This window comes from Brienomyrus brachyistius, unplaced genomic scaffold (genome assembly GCF_023856365.1).
Source record: "Brienomyrus brachyistius isolate T26 unplaced genomic scaffold, BBRACH_0.4 scaffold42, whole genome shotgun sequence".
NCBI classification, from domain to species: domain Eukaryota; kingdom Metazoa; phylum Chordata; class Actinopteri; order Osteoglossiformes; family Mormyridae; genus Brienomyrus; species Brienomyrus brachyistius.
This window is the reverse complement of record NW_026042317.1, coordinates 409,706-427,691: the sequence shown is the minus strand read 5'-3', so window position 1 is coordinate 427,691 and position 17,986 is coordinate 409,706. Positions and strand designations below refer to the sequence as shown.

Below are 17,986 nucleotides of genomic sequence, written 5' to 3'. Positions count from 1 at the left end.
TAACCGATTAACATATTAAAAATTCAGTAACAAAAAAACCTATACAGTGTTATCTCAGTATTTGAACTCATTAGAACTCAAATTTCTTAAAAATCGAACAAACCAGTTAAAAAAAATTACCTAGAACTCAATCTGAATCTCAGAAGTCAAACTGTGAATGCCGACCTAAAATAACTTGTACGCATGGGGAAATGAGTCACACAGCACGCCTCTCAGCGGAAACAAAGGGTAACGCTTCAGTCTCAGCCTTGCATGCGCTGTGACAGAATCGTTTGTTGGTGATAGTGCTTTTTTATTGAAAATATCAGGTAATACACTGAACTTTATATCATTTTGGTAGCCATTGCTCACCAAAAAGTTACGCAATAGTTGTACAAATGTTACAACCTAAAAGTTTGCGATTTACGAACAAATTAACGAATACGGAGAAATAATAAAAATAAACAATGAACCTTCAGTCATTATGGAAGGAAATTTTCCTTCCAAAATATAACCCCCTCTTCTCCCCCCGGAAAAAAATCCTCTAGCTTCGAATATTGTCAGGGGCCGCGGTTAAGGCGCGGTAAGCGAACGGGCAGCAAAGCGGGCAGGAAGCAGGTAAGGAGACGAAAGTCGGGGAAAACGGGTATTTATTAAGGCTGTGGGGAGAGCGGGACAGAACACTAGTACACCGACTAACATTAAGGCTGTGGGGAGAGCGGGACAGAACACTAGTACTCACACCGACTAACATTAAGGCTGTGGGGAGCACGGGACAGAACACTAGTACTCACACCGACTAACATTAAGGCTGGGGGGAGAGCGGGACAGAACACTAGTACTCACACCGACTAACATTAAGGCTGTGGGGAGAGCGGGACAGAACACTAGTACTCACACCGACTAACATTAAGGCTGTGGGGAGAGCGGGACAGAACACTAGTACTCACACCGACTAACATTAAGGCTGTGGGGAGCACGGGACAGAACACTAGTACTCACACCGACTAACATTAAGGCTGGGGGGAGCACGGGACAGAACACTAGTACTCACACCGACTAACATTAAGGCTGTGGGGAGAGCGGGACAGAACACTAGTACTCACACCGACTAACATTAAGGCTGTGGGGAGAGCGGGACAGAACACTAGTACTCACACCGACTAACATTAAGGCTGTGGGGAGCACGGGACAGAACACTAGTACTCACACCGACTAACATTAAGGCTGTGGGGAGCACGGGACAGAACACTAGTACTCACACCGACTAACATTAAGGCTGTGGGGAGCACGGGACAGAACACTAGTACTCACACCGACTAACATTAAGGCTGGGGGGAGAGCGGGACAGAACACTAGTACTCACACCGACTAACATTAAGGCTGGGGGGAGCACGGGACAGAACACTAGTACTCACACCGACTAACATTAAGGCTGTGGGGAGCACGGGACAGAACACTAGTACTCACACCGACTAACATTAAGGCTGTGGGGAGCACGGGACAGAACACTAGTACTCACACCGACTAACATTAAGGCTGTGGGGAGCACGGGACAGAACACTAGTACTCACACCGACTAACATTAAGGCTGTGGGGAGCACGGGACAGAACACTAGTACTCACACCGACTAACATTAAGGCTGTGGGGAGAGCGGGACAGAACACTAGTACTCACACCGACTAACATTAAGGCTGTGGGGAGAGCGGGACCAAACACTAGTACTCACACCGACCAACATTAAGGCTGGGGGGAGAGCGGGACAGAACACTAGTACTCACACCGACTAACATTAAGGCTGGGGGGAGCACGGGACAGAACACTAGTACTCACACCGACTAACATTAAGGCTGGGGGGAGCACGGGACAGAACACTAGTACTCACACCGACTAACATTAAGGCTGTGGGGAGAGCGGGACAGAACACTAGTACTCACACCGACTAACATTAAGGCTGGGGGGAGAGCGGGACAGAACACTAGTACTCACACCGACTAACATTAAGGCTGTGGGGAGCACGGGACAGAACACTAGTACTCACACCGACTAACATTAAGGCTGTGGGGAGCACGGGACAGAACACTAGTACTCACACCGACTAACATTAAGGCTGTGGGGAGCACAGGACAGAACACTAGTACTCACACCGACTAACATTAAGGCTGGGGGGAGCACGGGACAAAACACTAGTACTCACACCGACTAACATCAATCGACGGACGAAAACTAAGGCAAGACATGGACTGAAATAGACAAGGCTGGGCGAAAATAATCGGACACAGCTGGGCAAGATCAGGGATGCACACGTGGATAATCAGGGGGCGTGGCACACACGTGGATAATCAGGGGGCGTGGCACACACGTGGATAATCAGGGGGCGTGGCACACACGTGGATAATCAGGGGGCGTGGCACACACGAGGATCGGACGAGCTGGGCATGACAAATATGCAGATTAAGTCTTGGACAAGGTAAGTGTATTTTTCTATTTTTTTTTATTACTACTGTAAGTGTTATTTGTGCATCTTTTTTCTCATATTGTACACTCAATTTTTCTTTATCATTTCTTTAAATGTTTTGCTTTTGTTCCTACAATAAATACAAACCCTTAGTATGACTCAAGGTAGTAGTGCTGTGTCTGGGTTTATCAAAAAGGTGACATTGGCTTGTTTTTAACTTTACACATTGTTTGGATAGATTTATTTTCTTACTTTACAAATTACTGCTTTGATAAATGTGCTTAGATGTGTTTAGTATATGCTCTTCTTGTTTTATCCTGTTCATTTTGTGCTCAAATGCAAAAAAAAAAAAAAAAAACATATTTAGGTGTAAATTTTTGGGTCTGGGAACGAATTCATTGGTTTTCCATAATTACTTATGTCATAATGTCCAGAAAATTTGGTCTTTGGTTTTTGAGTTATTGCTGAGATATCATTACTCATCTGAAGTGTGTATCAAAACCACAATTCCTGACAATGCTGTTAGCAGTAGCAGAATAGCAGTTAGTTATCAATGCATGGTACGGGGTTATCTTTTTTTATGACGGCTACTATTGCCAGAACTAGCTCTGGAAATATAATTTAAATTGCTAAGTTTTAAATGACTATTAAAAATGAATAAAATGACAATGTTGCCAAAGTAACTGAAAAAAAGAGAATTAGGCCTACAGTAAAAGAGCTTTCTTCAGGGTCTGCGGAACTTACTGCAGGCAGCTATCGCGAAGCGAGGTCACACAGTATTCAAAACAATCTCTTCTTGCCTAAGACATAACAGACCCAATATGCCTCCCCTCCCGGGCTACCAATGTACAATTTTACTTCCACAAATGCATAAGTTACATACAAGCAGTACTGTTTAAAGGGAACGTGGGAATGTAATAAACAATTGCTATGCTCTCAATTTATAGTCTATCAGAGCCTTTGATGCAGCTATTGTGTCTTTGCTTGAAAGTGTGTATGTCCACCCTGTTGCTGTCACAGATTCAACTACTAAATGCACATCCTGATTATCCGTAACAAGTCTATCAGGATGGCATGGGAATGAATAGGATGGAGATGCTCCATGAGGATGTAAAAAGCTCAGTCTCAACTCTCCAGTGCTGGGCATAGCTTCTTCTACACATCCTAGCCACCAATCATCATCATATGCAGCCGCAACGTAACCTTTGGTGCTTGTAAAGTCAAGTGAATCCATAAGTATGCACTTACACTGGACTGATTTGCACAACTCTGATGAATGCAGGGCATTTATTAGCCATATTTACTAGCCATGTGGGCCTTTTCAGTGGTGTGGCAAGTACAGGTGTCTGCAATGACATTAATGAAGCTTCCATTAAATTCCATTGTAGCATATTTGTAACTGTCACGACCACGGCGGAGGTAAGCGGTGATCGTGTGGGTTGGCTGGTTCAGAGCAGGCAAACAGGCAGGTATCGGGGCGAAGCTGGGGTTTATTGTGGAACGGGGACTTGGAACAGGAAACAAGACTACCATCACCAAACCACAACTAACTACAATGACGGACAAGGGGAACAGGTCAGACCAGGACTTAAATACACAAAGACTAATCAAAGGAAGTGGACACAGTAGGAGACGATCAGGGTAGTACACGTGGGTAATCAGGGGGCGTGGCACACACGAGGAGCGGACGAGCCGGGCGTGACAGAAACCTTAACTAATGCTGTTACTTACACCTGTGCTTGTTATACTATTCCATGTCAGTTTGGCTGCCATTAAAAAGGCCCATTAGTGATATGAAACCATGTGACGCTACGTTTACATCATGATCTCTCAGCAACACCTTAAAAACCAAAGGCCACATTTTCTGGAGATGTTCATGACATTATGATCTAGCTTTAGTAAAAATGTATCAATTTTGAAATATAGATTTTTTTTTGTTATTGAATTTTACTACTTTAATCAGTTATTACATAGTAATTATTCATATGGGATGGCATATAATTTGGTCAATCTATAGAGCTGGACAAGGTAAATATAGCCAGTCAAAGTCATAGCCCCCCTCCCCCCAAAAAAAAATAAGTTAAAACTTTGTTTGCCTAAATCTCCCCCAATATTGATCCCAGACACGCCCAATTTCAGTTTCATGAGTTACTCATGTGACCAAATCAGCTGCCAAGTTTCGTTAAAATCCATGATGATGAGGTCCGAAAGTGTGATGATTTGACATGGTGCCCCATCCCGCAGCTGAATCAATGTTGGGAGACGATCCTGGCGCTTGCTGGAGTTTCTGCTTGGTTTTGTAAATGGACGGCACCCAGTGGCAAGTCATTGGTACTATTGGTACTATTGGTACAGAGAGAAGCAGATGAGCCCCTCTGTCCTGTCTGGTGACTGTGTGTGGATCCCCCTACAAAAGCACATTTCTGTATATAAGTCAACTATCTCCTATTACTGTGCCTTTGTTTCCTCGTCTGCACACAGACTACACACGACTGAACCACATTTCTTAGGATATCCGAAGATGGCGGCGCGTGCACACGCAGCGGCTCAGCACTCCGTAAAGCGCTTCCCGTTCTTAGGTATTTTATGGTGTTTGTGGGGACGTGGCTCGGTTCGACAATCCCGGAGGAGGCTATCCAGCTACCCGGACGCACTATACACGCGCCAACAGGGCGATCGACTCCGGTAAGAGCAGAGGAGGTGGACTGTGTGTGTACACAAATAACAGCTGGTGCACAGACGCTAAAATCACTGACACTCATTGCTCCCTGGACTTGGAGTATTGGATTGTAAGGTGTCGCCCCTTTTACCTACTAAGGGAATACTCGGTTGTTATGATCGCTGCTGTTAATATCCCCCTCAAGCTAACACTGCTATAGCTCTGGGCTACTTGCTAACTCCTATTAGAAAGCAACAGAGTGCCCATCCGCCAGGGGTGTGTATAATAGCAGGTGATTTTAACCAAAGCGAATCTGAAGACTGTGCTCCCCAAATTGTACCAGCATGTTCAGTGTCCAACAAGAGGAGCTGACACTGCAGACCATGTGTACAGTAATATCAAGCAGGGTTTTACAGTATCAGCTTTCCCTCATTTGGGCCAGTCTGACCACATCTCCCTGTATGTAACTCCAGCATATAGACCACTCATTAACATGGTGAAACCAGCTCCTAGAGTAAGATGAGGGTGGCCAGAGGGAGCATCTGAACAGCTGCAGGATTGCTTTGACCACACTGACTGGTCCATATTCGAGGATGCTAACATCGACACCTACATCTCCACTGTTCTTTACTATATAAAATACTGCATGGACATTGTCACCAGCACAAAACAAAGTTGTATCTTTCCCAACAACAAGCCATGGATGAGCAAAGATGTTCGTCTTCTGCTAAAGATGCGTAACATGGCCTTTAGGTCGGGTGACGCACAACAATACAGCATTGCCAGGTCGGAGCTGAGGAGGGGCGTCAGAGACGCAAAGGCGACCTATAGAAGGCGGATTGAGAGCCACTTCGGCAGCTCCGATCCCAGGCGCGGATGGCAAGGGATACGGCACATCACAGACCAAAACAGCAGTATCAACTTATCTACCAGCAACAGTGTTCCTTTGGCCGAAGAGCTCGATCACTTCTTCGGCCGCCATGAGAGGGTGGCTACAGAGACTGTTACGGCCCCAGCAGCAGCCATCAACAGGCAGGAACTCATCCTGCAGAGTACTGATGTAGAACGGACACTTCGCAGTGTCAACATACGGAAAGCAGCTGGTCCTGATGGCGTCCCAGGGCGGGTGCTAAGAGACTGTGCCGTGGAGCTGGCTGGGGTTTTCACAAACATCTTTAATACATCTCTGTCACTGTGCTCTGTTCCTGCCTGTTTAAAAACCTGTACAGTAGTGCCATTATCAAAACAGACCATGATAACATAATTTTTTTTTTTTTCATTTTCATCCTCCACCCCTTCCGGGGTATGGGCCGCCAAAGGCAGATCTCCAGAGGTTTCTGTCCTGGGCCATTCTTTCTAGGTGACTCCAGGTGTAGCCCATCCTTGTCATTTCTGCCTCGAGGTCTCGTCTCTAGGTGTTTCTTGGACGGCCTCTCTTCCGCTTGCCTTGGGGGTTTCATCTGAGAGCCTGTCTGGTGATGTTGGTTTGTGGTTTGCGGAGGGTATGCCCTATCCATCCCCATCTTCTCTTCCAGATTTCTGCTTCTACTGAAGGTTGGTAGGTCTTTTCCCATAGGTTGGTGTTACTGATGGTGTCTGGCCAGCGGATGTGGAGAATCTTTCTGAGACAGGTGTTGATGAACATCTGGATTCTTCGGATGTTGGTTTTGGTTTCCTCCAGGTTTCGGTCCCGTACAACAATACTGACTTCACATTGGAATTGAACAGACGGATCTTGGTGGTCAAGGTCAGTTCTCTGGAAGCCCAGATGTTCTTGAGCTGGATGAAGGCGGCTCTTGCTTTGCCGATCCTTGCCTTGACGTCTATATCTGTTCCACCGTGCTGGTCGATGATGCTGCCCAGGTAGGTGAAGGACTGTACCTCCTCCAGGGAACTTCCATTCACGGTGACTGGGTTGTTGCTGTTGGAGTTGGTCTTCAGAATCTTGGTCTTCTCCGTGTGGATGTTGAGTCCAACCTGTGATGATGTGGTTGCCAGCACATTGATCTTCTCTTCCATCTGCTGCTGACTGTGGGAGAGAAGAGCGAGATCGTCTGCAAAGTCTAGGTCTTCCAATTGGCTCCACAAGGTCCACTGGATTCCATTTCTGCATTCACTGGTGGATGTCTTCATGATCCAGTTGATAGCGATGAGGAAGAGGAACGGGGATAACAAGCACCCCTGTCGGACTCCTGTCTTCACTTGGAAAGTGAAGAAAACAAAGGAACTCATCATTGATTTTAATAGGAAAAGGGTGGATCACCAGCCTCTGGTGATAAATGGGGAAGTTGTGGAGAGGGTGTCAACATTCAGGTTCCTGGGCACATACATATCGGAGGACCTCACCTGGACAAATAGCACAAATTGCTTAATCGGGAAGGTGCAGCAAAGACTGTACTTCCTGAGGGTTCTCAGGAGAATCAACCTGCCGGTGTCCTTCGATCACTGCTCCATTGAGAATAATAATAATAATAATAATAATAAATTGTATTTGTATTGCACTTTATATTCTAGCAATTATATTCAGGCTGATACAGTTTGTAAAAACCCTGTAGCTTTGAGCTTAAGGACTTCTGGAAATCTAATAATTCAATGAATCTAAATGGTGGTGAGTTATTTGTGTTCTCTACTGTGAACACCCGTGTACAATAATCATTAAATTCATTTACTATATTAATTTCATTTTCAATTATAAAGCCCTTACTATCCTGTAGATGAGTGATTTCAGCTTTTAGAGCTTTTTTGGAGATAAAACATTGGAAGAAACTTTTAATGTCATTCTTAGCTTTCAGTCTCATACCATTAAAGTTTGCCGTCCTCACAATATATTTTTTTCTTTTGGATTTTGCTCTTCTGACACGAAAATTAGCCTGAAATTTAACCATGTTATGATTACTACTGTCCAGTGGTTCTAAAACCTCTAATTTTCCAATCCTATCCTGGTTATAAGAGAAAAGAAGATCAAGAATGGCTTCTCCCCCGGTAGGGGTATTAAACTGAGTAAAAAAACAATCCTGTACCACTCCCACCATCTCGAGTTCATTTACAGAAGAGCCAGAGACTGTGTCCCACTGTATCCCTGGTAAATTAAAATCACCCATAACCACCACATCATTTTTATTACTCATAATCCTGATGTCGTCATACAACATTCTGCTTTCCTCTGCAGCTACATTAGGTGTCTATAACAAACACTGACAATTAGGCCATTTGAGTCTTTAGCATCTATTTTAGCATCTGTCATTTCCGTACTGGGCATCTTCCCAGTGGGCTGAGGGCTACGGGGACCTTCAGAATTCATTATGCCCCCCCCCGCTCCCCATTATGTACTGGGGATCCCAAAGTGGAGGGGTGGGTTTTAGTCCCACCTAAGATGACTCCTTTTCTTTATCATATTGATTGTTGCGATGAACCAAGGCAGTAGAAAGTGTAACAGGAAGCTTCATCACCAAACCAGGTCTGAGGCTTAGAACGGCCATGTCCTCTGCTGGGTCTCACTTTGTCTGTGGCCAACAGCTTTTACCTGCTTGTCATGCTTAAATCAGGCATCGCTTGAGGAAGGCTCATGCTGCACCTCACAGGGGCTTTATAACCTAGGGGTCTCTGAAAAGAAGCACTAAGTACCATTATGTGTGTCCAGAGCCCCTTTGCTGTTTAAAGTGGACACACTAAGAAAACACTCACACAGCCCTGACTGTGCAGCAGAGTGGCGCAGAGGAAGTGTGCTGGGCCCATAACCCAGAGGTCGATGGATCGAAACCATTCTCTGCTATGTTGTCTCTCTTTTCTTATGCCAAGTTTAAGTGCTTCACAGCAAATTGCTGATCTTTCCTTCATTAAGGCTCTTATCCCCTAGTGTTCAGAGGTTTTCAAAGGGGGGTGTTTTGCCCCCCTTTCCTCAGCTCTTCTTTGAAATTCTGCTTCTAAGGTCAGCATCCCAGACACCTTTTCACTGATGCTGATGACACTGATAGAGATGGTGAAACATGGCACCAAGATAGAAGAATGAGTGAAGCACCAAGTACTCTAAAGTGTGTTATGATACCCTTTGCTATTTAAAGTAGAAACACTGAGGAAAGACTCAGCTGGTCATTGTTCTACTACCTGCAAGCCGATCATTAGTGCATCTCCAGCCAACCGCCTCTGCTGTTTTACAAAATTCACAGCTAATAAGCTCAAAAATTTGTCAGACTTTTTCATTTTCTGTCGGCGTTTAAACCCCTGAACACTAGATGGCAGTGTTGTAATCTATCTTCAGCCATCTGACTCATCCACTCCAACGTAAACAGAGCCAAAAACCAAAATGGCAGTGCATGCAGAAACAGCGGCCTGGAGATTTTCAATGCTACGCTTTTGTTGTGTAATACTGGTTTCTTTGCTTCCAGCACCAGAATTTTTTCTTTATTTTTATTCTTTTTTATTTTTGGTGTATGTATCTTTAGCTTTTTAATGTATTTTATCTGTATTTATACTCTGTAAGTGTTAGTCTGTAGTTTTATGCTTACTATGGCGTCTACAGGCTTGCTCCAAATGACATCTCATTGTATTTTCACAGTGACAATAAAAGCATCTCACCTTATCCAAGGTTGGAGGTTGGATAAGGGCGCACCGCTAAAGTTTAGCTTTAGCAAACCTAGCAAAGAGTGCTTCGTTACAGGATGCAAGACGGCCAGGCCCACGGGCAGCCTGGCCCACTCATTTCTGATTGGTCAGAAATTACACTGTCTCTCAGATCTGATTCGTTGACTATTTCCTCTATGTATTTCTGCGTCGTCGTGCTCCGTGAAAATTAGAAACACTTGAGTCGCTCGGGCTGGCCGTGGGAGGGACCATGACCTGGCCGTATTGCAATCTGCAATGAGGCATCGTTGAACTCTGACGCATCTGGCGCGAGACCCAGGCTGTCAGATCATATGCAGGGGACACATAACTGGTATGAGAAATGTCTTGTAGCAGCGCAAATGTGCATTTATTTTATGTGCATTCGCGCCGCAATGTCTTGTAGCAGCGCAAATGCGTATTTATGTTATGTGCATTCGCGCTGTTATGACAAAGAATCACTGTGCATTCTAGCCTTCATGTCCAGAACGAAGTACAAATTAGCCACATAAATGTTAACATGCACGGCAATTTTTTGTCATAACGTGAATGCACATAAAACAAATACGCATTTGCGCTGCTAGCAAGGAATTGCCGCGCGTGTACGGGGAATGCGCCATGCGCCCCTGACCATATGTATAGTAGGCCTATATTGTACTATAAATTATATATTTAAGTCGTATTGTTTGGTGCTTTTTAATATTTTAATCATAATTTTCTTCGTTCATTCCTGCCGACAGTTGGGGCAGAGACTGTCATACGCTCTGTGTAACACTCGCAACCAGACATGGCACAACAGTGAAACATTTACAAATGTGACAAAAGGTCTTCTGTGTGTCCATTCATTCCTACACAGAGTTTTAATCCCGTTCACATGAAAAGCTGCAGTTATGTTGTCCCTGACAATTCCAACTTTCTACTTGTAGCAAACTGACAGACCGAATAAGCCCAGGACACTGGAAAACACTTGAACAACATGGTAAAGTAGATTTCAGCATTTCTGCTGTTACATTTGTATCAGAATTGTAACAAATGTCTTCGTTACTATTGTATTTTGCAGGATGTTCCTCAGCAGGTTGGTTCTGTGGACTGTGGTGTGTTCATGTTGATTGTGGTCAAGTCACGGATCGGGGAAGCAGGAGCAGGAAGCCGGAGAATCGGGAAAGAAGGGATTTATTGGGGAAAACAGCTAGGAACACGGGGCAATACAGGTAGCGACTCCAATGATAGGACTGGGGAAACATACTTTGTTGTGGAGTTAAATACATAGGACTAATGAAAATAAGTCTAAACAGCTAATGACATCGGGATTCCATGCAAGGTTAATGAGGGGCGTGGCACACAGGAGAAGCGGACAAGCAGGGCATGATAATTGTAGGATAGACCACCTTGAGTTGTTGGACTGTCACTCAGTACCGGAAGGTGGAACACAGTTCTGCATACAAAGGTCGGCGTCAGTTGACCTGCAGCGGCATACCTGTAAGTTTACATATCTGCAAGCTGCCTGTAAACCCTGCTGACTAGTTTGTACAAAAAATGAGTCTATGACAGGTTACTGGTGATTTTATATGACATTATTAGGAATACAATGCATTGTATATGAAATAAAGTTACGTCGAAAAAGCAGACGTACTGGAGCAAAACTAAATATACTAAAAACGTTTGTTTATGAAGGGTGTTTGAAAAATGTCATTTGCTATTATTCACCAAATTTGATGTCGTTAGTGTAATTTATGTTGAACTTTAATTGTAAATTGTGACAAAGCCAGACGTGTGGCGGCAGATTGGAAGCCATATTCTAAAACTACAGGAAAAACTGTAGAACATGCACTTGTTTTTTGTTAAATCACCTAACAAAACATTTTAAAATGTCGCCCAGTGTATTATATGTCTATGTTATATCTTTATTTAGGCCATATGTGCTCTTGATGTGTTATTTCTCAGTGAGCAGGAGGGATTAAACAAAAACATCCTTTTAGAAATGTGTGAGGAAGTAAGTTCTTTTCTTTTTGAAAAGTAGTGTATCTGTCAGGTTTGCGGCACAGAGAAATTAAATATTATGTTTCACTCCTCAAGGTCAAGACTCTGGTCTCCTGCTCACAGCTCTCTGTTACATTTCCATGGCCATTTTGTCCGATAGTATTATTGGATTTTTCTGTGCTATATTTGTATGTGTAGTTATTGTCTGCTGTATAAATCATTATAAATGTTTCTTTTCCTTATGATGTCTGTGCTTAATAGTATTAAATAGGAGTAAAAGAAACTGCAGTTTCCTCAGTAATGTATTTCATGAACTGATATTTTCCCAACAAAACCCATGTTTGCATTCAAGCCTCTGTCATGGTTTGTACATAATATTTGCAACAACCATTATAAAAATTTTGCAGAATATGTACTACAAGCCTCTCCAGTTGCAGCCAGACCCAAATCCAAATTCATATATGATATCTTTGTATATGTGTGTTACATAATTCAATGTAGGGAATTTCAGTGTGAGTCCTGACGTCCTATGCGTACTGCTGTACTTCCCTACACAAGGTGAGTTTATATCAGTCACAGAAACATCTTAGCCAGTCATTACTGTGTAGTCGTCACATGTTGAACTCTGCAATTAAAACTCCTTGTTTTTGGTCTGTGAGGGTGTAAAATGTCTCTCCTTTGTCACCTACAGTGAGGCTGACATTTGGTTAACTGAAATATACAAAATATAAATTTAAAAGGAAGACAATTTTATCCAAATCCACATATGATGGAGGGAAACACGTTATGGTCATATGGGTGTAATGAACTCTGTTCATCTGTTCACTCTGATGTACCAAATACAATACAGGAGAGACTTCATACTAATCTGTAGAAAATAATCTGAATAACCTACCAAGTCAAGAGCTTCAGGATGAATGATCTAAATGAAAAGGTAAAAGTGAAAGATTTTGCCTGACTTTCTCCAGCTTTGTCTGAAACATCATCTCTATCTTACAGAGGTGTTAAATACCGTTATATCATTATGGAAGGTTTACTGTTGATCACTTGAGATTACGGTCTTCATGTGCGTCTTTTTATTCATATAAACCCTCGTCTTTAATGTATAAGAGCAGGGTATCCGTAGATTCTTAAAAAATGTTACACTGGATTTTCCAAAATTAAGGCCTTAAATATCTTTAAAAATGACTAGTAGTCCTTAAATCCAGAGTTCAAAGGTCTTAAAATACCACATTCCCAGTAAACAAGATTGCTATATGTTTTTCTGGTAATCTATAAAGAATTTGGTGAATTTCTAATTGGTCTTTTGCATTTTTGTGTATGAGATGGGAATGAGCGGAACCGGCAGCATTTCCGTTGTGTTTGTGGGAGGGGCGCTATTTCAGGGACGCACATTAGCAGTTTGTTGCTAGTGGACACGTCATTCATGGAGAAGTGCAAGTTTAACGTTAACTGGGTTGGATAATGCCACATTTGCGACATGGTTAAAAGCAGTTCCAGGTAATAGCTATGAGACCCCCTGTATGCTGTGCAAGAAGCTTTTTAAACTTGGTTCAGTGGGAGTTAAAGCTGTAGAGTCACATATGCACAGCGTGAAGCACAAAGCTGCTGCCATAACCCGCCAACAGACGCCTGCCATTTCTCACTTCTGTTCCGTCTCAACAGTTTCACAGACTTCAGCTCCATCTCCGAACCCAGCAGCGACCGCCACATCAGTTACAGTGACAGACCTCAGGACTACCTTTGGGTCCAGCGCTACCCTCCAGGCAGAGGTACTGTGGTGCCTGCACAGCGTAACAAGACACCAATCCTACAGCGCTAATGTGGGAGTTGGGGATGTGTTTCTGTGTGTCCATTCATTCCTACATAGAGTTTTAATCCCGTTTACATGAAAAGCTGTAGTTATTGTGCCCCTGACAATTCCAAATTTCTATTTGCAGCAAACTGACAAACCGAATAAGCCCAGGACACTGGAAAATGCTTGAACAACGTGGTAAAGTGGATTTCAGCTTTTTCTGTTGTTACATTTGTATGTTTCCCGACTAGGAAATCGCAATAAACTTCACGTGTGGTAAAGACAAAACAGCCTATTTCACAAGATTTGATTTGGCTCCTGACATCATTAAACTCCGCGTGGTCGATGTCAACAGTGGCAGTTTTACTTTGATGTTTGATGAGACCCTCAACCAAACAACTAAAACCAAGCAACTGGACCTACATGCTCGTTACTGGAAAGAGAATCAAGTCCAGTCCAGATAGCTGGGATCCCAATTCATGGGTCATAGAACACCTTAGGATTTACTACACCACTTTAAAGTAAGTTATAAGCCAACACTAATATCTAAATCTAAATACCTGTAGTCTAACTATAGCTGTTTTGTTTTGAAATGATGCATTATTATTATTCTTGCATTCGTGTTGGAATCTGTAACAGAGAACACATTTTATTTTTCAACTGGAAAATGCGTAAATCTAAAAAAAACAACACATTTTTGAAAATTTCACAATAAAATATGACTTTCCCGTGCAGCAGTTCTAAGTTTTACTTGTTGTGATAGATGATCACCTAGTCTATATATGCTTGATAAATGACACTCAGTTTTTCATCAGCTGCTTTCAGTCTCCATGGATGGACCAAATGTAAACTGGAAGTTTTTAGAACTGCTTCATGAAGAACAGCATGAGCAGTATGAGGGCACTCAGCTGATTGTGGTTGGGAGCTGTGGCCTTCAAACCCCATATAATGCCAGCAAATGTGGTTTCTCCTTATGGCAGCTAGAGGAAGTTTGAAAGCCATTTGTATTCTCTTCCATAGTGTGCCAGCAAGGAGAGAGGACTTCACTGCTTTTACTAAATCTGCAAAATTTCCACTTGCATCCTGTAGCCACCGATGGCTTAAACTTACCAGTAGCAGAGAGAGCCCTGGAGGTGTGGCCGTCTCTGACCAGGTACCTGGATGCAGTCAGAATGAGGAAGCTACCAAATCCAGGAACTGCATCGTTTGACACCCTTGAAGCTGCTCAGACAGACCCCTCATCTTCGCAAAGCTACATTTCTACATTTCTGCTATCACCAGGACCTTCACTCCTTTCTTGACAAGACATCAAACTGATGAACCAGTGATGCCATTCTTAGCCACAGACTTGGCTGAGTTGATGAAGGTAATATCCTAGCATTGGACAGGTTGATTTATTTACATTTCTCCCTGAACATAATCTGTCCTCAGGTTAGTGTTTTACCTGATTAATATGTGATTAATATGAATGATTTATTAATTATATACAGATACTCATACCCACACATCCATCCATCCATCCATCCATTTTCCAAACCGCTTATCCTACTGGGTCGCGAGGGGTCCGGAGCCGATCCCAGAAGCAATGGGCACGAGGCAGGGAACAACCCAGGATGAGGGGCCAGCCCGTCGCAGGGCACACTCACACACCAGTCACTCAAACACGCACCCCTACGGGCAATTTAGTAAGTCCAATTAACCTCAGCATGTTTTTGGACTGTGGGGGGAAACCAGAGTACCCGGAGGAAACCCCACATGTGACCCAGGCGGAGACTCGAACCCGGGTCCCAGAGGTGTGAAGCAACAGTGCTAACCACTGCACCACCATGCCGCCCCAGGGTGCACCTTGACATGAGAAATTACAATGGGAGGCAAATGGTAGAGGAGCTAGACAGTAGTGGTTACATCACCAATGACAAGTCCCCTCTCACCAGGATCAGCAGCGACCATATGCTGAGACACCGGGGCACTAAAGGGCTTTGAGTCCCAGGGAGCGGACATAAATACTCATTTATTGGATCGAGGCATCATCCATCCATCCATCCATTTTCCAAACCGCTTATCCTACTGGGTCGCGGGGGGTCCGGAGCCTATCCCGGATGCAATGGGCACGAGGCAGGGAACAACCCAGGATGGGGGGCCAGCCCATCGCAGGGATCAAAGCATCAGATAAATGTAATTTATGCATTAATAAGATATTCCTACAGAGCAATTTCTAAAAGACATGGCAGTGCCCTAACATCTCATGTAATAAACCCTTTGGCATCATCTGCTGCCTTATTCAGCCTAACCCAATAGTCCAGAGGATCCTCCCTAGCATCTGACTTGGTTGAACAAAAATCTACTGGAGGCATCCCAGAATGCACAGTCAAATAAGAATGCTGCTTCAGGACACTAAGGACTGCATCCACATCTCCAGTGGCAGTGACAGTGTCATTACTATGCAGCCATGCTCTGACCACATCTCTGGCACATCCCATCAGTCTGCTTGTGCCTGCAGCAGGGATGGGTGAACCTAAGCATTCAGAGGTTTCCCCAGCAGATAGACTATTTTGCATCTTAGAGAGGGCACTGAGGTAGAGATTGGTAAACAACTTCACAATATTATTCTTAACCTGCCAGATCTGGATTATCCCTTCTGTCAGAAATCTTGCAGGCAGAGCCCACTTGAAGCAGAGCCGAGAGGTAGGGCTACATGTTAAACTAAAGGCAGAAAAATACTTGCTTTTCATTACACACTTATGTACGTACGTACAGCCGCGGTCCGTATCCTGCGTTCTTTGCGTCGGTTTTTGTGCACGTACTCAAAAATTAACGGAACGTATACGGAGATGCAATACCTGCGTAATTTATAGGGGGCAGTGTTGCGAGATCTGCAGTCAACAGTCAAGATGTCCACGTTTGAGGACCTGTTGATTGAGCAGGTCCGCAATTATCCTCATCAAAATAACGTGTAATAATAGATGGCAAGAGATTTCAAACATCCTGAATTTTAATTTGGAAATTTGTAAAAACAAGTGGCAACAAGTGCGAGACCGGTATGTTAGAGCGCGGAAAATGTTAGTCGCGAAACGAAGCGGTGATCCTGCTGACCTGATGTTTTGCAATTATCCACCGTCTGGACTGGATGAAGTGTCACCTCAACCACAAAACTACTGAGACTAATTTCCCTAGAATTGACACGGTAAGTGTTTTTTTTACTTATTGTTCGGAATAACATCCATCCATCCATCCATCCATTTTCCAAACCGCTTATCCTACTGGGTCGCGGGGGGTCCGCAGCCTATCCCAGAAGCAATGGGTACGAGGCAGGGAGCAACCCAGGATGGGGGGCCAGCCCATCGCAGGGCACACTCACACACCATTCACTCAAACATGCACTCCTACGGGCAATTTAGCAACTCCAATTAGCCTCAGCATGTCTTTGGACTGTGGGGGGAAACCAGAGTACCCAGAGGAAACCCCACGACGACATGGGGAGAACATGCAAACTCCGCACACATATAACTCAGGCGGAGACTCGAACCCGGGTCCCAGTGGTGCAAGGCAACAGTGCCAACGACATGGGGAGAACATGCAAACTCCACACACATGTGACCCAGGCAGAGACTCGAACCCGGGTCCCAGTGGTGCGAGGCAACAGTGCCAACGACATGGGGAGAACATGCAAACTCCACACACATATAACTCAAGCGGAGACTCGAACCCGGGTCCCAGTGGTGCGAGGCAACAGTGCCAACGACATGGGGAGAACATGCAAACTCCACACACATATAACTCAAGCGGAGACTCGACCCCGGGTCCCAGTGGTGCGAGGCAACAGTGCCAACGACATGGGGAGAACATGCAAACTCCACACCTGATGAACCAGTGATGCCATTCTAAACTCCTGCACCACCATGCCACCCCAGACTTTAACTTGATTTATTTAAAATATTTCCTAGAATTGCGTATACTAAATTCAACCCAAAAAAGCGAGTGCAAATTATTGCATCATTTAATTTGAGTAAATTCTACAGTTTATTTATTTGCAGTTTACGTACTGAATTACAGTGCATTGCAGCATTTTATCAGCAAGGTTCTCATAAATATTGCCCTACTTTCTACAGTATTGTACTATTTTACTGATAAACAGTGTTACTGTGATAATTTCACTGTTTATTACAGCAGGGGTGCAGATTGAACCCACAACCCTGGAGGTGTAAGGCTACAGTAGGAGCAATGGGCCACTATTGATACTGTGAGAAATGATGTATTTTTAATCATACACTATAACTGACGTGCCGCTACACTGCTTGTGTATGCTCTGCACCTTGTCTTTCTCCCTTACTTGTCTTTCTTGTTCTCCACACCTTGTGAGCTTCAACATGAGCTGATTGATTGTTTTTCATAAGGCCCCAGGTTAGTTAGGTCCAGTCTCCTGGAAAATCACTAGAATGTGTCCATGGCTTTGGAAGCTAAGATCACCTTATTTTCAGGGAGAGTCCTGTAATATTTATTTTAATAAATTATTTT

General features: G+C 43.9%; 1 protein-coding gene across 3 annotated transcripts in view; it reads right to left on the bottom strand.

The window, feature by feature from the left end:
* The window catches only part of LOC125722784 (uncharacterized), a 154,958-nt gene that overhangs the window by 75,032 nt on the left and 61,940 nt on the right, over positions 1 to 17,986 (bottom strand). The gene's annotated exons all lie outside the window — the stretch shown is intronic.